Source organism: Coenobita brevimanus, chromosome 25, assembly GCF_032717465.1.
Source record: "Coenobita brevimanus isolate Jiangsu-jjx chromosome 25, ASM3271746v2, whole genome shotgun sequence".
In the NCBI taxonomy this organism is placed as follows: domain Eukaryota; kingdom Metazoa; phylum Arthropoda; class Malacostraca; order Decapoda; family Coenobitidae; genus Coenobita; species Coenobita brevimanus.
The window spans coordinates 2,515,461-2,517,500 of record NC_136978.1 but is presented as its reverse complement, the minus strand read 5'-3'; positions in this window follow the sequence as shown (position 1 = coordinate 2,517,500).

Here is a 2,040-nt window from a genome sequence, read left to right as displayed (position 1 = left end):
GGTGTGTCGGGCTTTTGTTGTTGTGAATCCTAGTAATGAATTTTCTCCTTGATTTTATTTTTGTATTTCCTCCGTATAGATGGTGACGCGCTGGGAGGAAAGGGGCGGCTTGGATTTGTGTGTGTGTGTGTGTGTGTCTCTCTCTCTCCCGCCCGGAGCACCCTTCCACCCCTCTGAATAATATCTTCATTAGTAATAAGTTAATAAATGGATAATACACACTTAATAAACACCGATTAAAAATAACTAAGCCCCAGTCTATTTATTTAGTAATAGCCCAGCCAGTCTCTCATTCCACCACATCCTTGCTCTCTCTCCGCACTTTTCCTCCTTCCACCTCACTCATACTCCTTCCATCTCACTCATACACTCATACTCCTTCCATCTCACTCATACACTCATACTCCTTCCACCTCACTCATACACTCATACTCCTTCCATCTCACTCATACACTCATACTCCTTCCACCTCACTCATACACTCATACTCCTTCCATCTCACTCATACACTCATACTCCTTCCATCTCACTCATACACTCATACTCCTTCCACCTCACTCATACACTCATACTCCTTCCATCTCACTCATACACTCATACTCCTTCCATCTCACTCATACACTCATACTCCTTCCACCTCACTCGTAATATCTCGCTGGCAGTCTCTCAATCCATCTCATCCTCGGTTTGCCTCTCCCTGTGTCTCCTTTCATCTCACTCACTGTCCTAGTCAGTCTCCCATTTAACCTCATCCTCGGTCTCCCCCCTCCTGCCTCCTTCCGTCTCACTCACATACTCTCCTCGTCAGTCTCCATCCGCTCCACATGACCAAAACATCTCAGGGTACTTCTAACACTTCCCACACTCCCACATCAACACAAATAAATAATGAAATGCCGAGAACTCGGACCCCAAGTTATCGATGCAAAGCATCGCTCGGTTGACCTCCGTCATGCCTTCAGCACGGACTCGTCATACAACCTCCATGACCTTGCTGACCTAATCAGTTCATCGTCCCCTCAGCCTGTATCACTGACAAAGGTTTGGTTGAAATCCATCGAGGGGCCAGGAGATATTGTGCCCACAAGGATAAACTTCGTTGACCCCATACCCCATATAACCTCACCTTTGACCCCTTGACCTTGTTGACCTAATCAGTTCATCATCCATTCATAATGTACCACTGACAAAAGTTTGGTCGATCTCCGTCTAAGGGTTCAGGAGATATCGCGTCCACAGAAACAGACTGAGTCGATCCCATATGACCTTGACCTTTGACTCATTGTCCTAGCTGATCATATCAGTTCATCATTTCCTCACACTCCATCACAGACAAAAGTTTGTTGATAATCCGTTGATGGGTTCAGGAGATATCGTGCCCACAAATGTGTTACAGACGCATGCACACACACACAGACCAATCACTTAATGCCTCATCCCCGACATGTGGGCAGAGGAATAACAAATAATATTAAAAGAAATATTAATGAAGTATAATAAAAGTAATATTAATGAATAATAACCAAATAATCTACAATACCCCACCTCAATCCCACATCAACAACAGAAACAGCGAAAATTATGTAAACGAATAACTAAATAAGTGAATAACAAAATATTATAAAATTTCTCCAACTCAACCCCACATCAACACAATAAACAAGCAAAAAATAGATAAATAAATAGATACATGGATAAATAAACACATTATAATCCACTACTAATCCCCCTTAACCCAATCCCACATCACCACTACAAATAAAATGAATGAATGAATGAATGAACGACTGATAAATACATAAGAAATCCTAACAGTATCCAAGACATCTCACTGTAATCCACGACCTAATCCCTCTTAACCCAATCCCACATCAGCCTAATCCCACCCGACACACGACCAAAGGTAATCGAGGTAGGGAATCTGACTGCCAGCCCGTAATTACCCCTCATCCTATGTAATTACTGACAAGGTAGCGCATAAATGACTTCCAGCCCTAATTAAACAGTCATATCGAGTTTGTGTGTGTGTGTGTGTGTGTG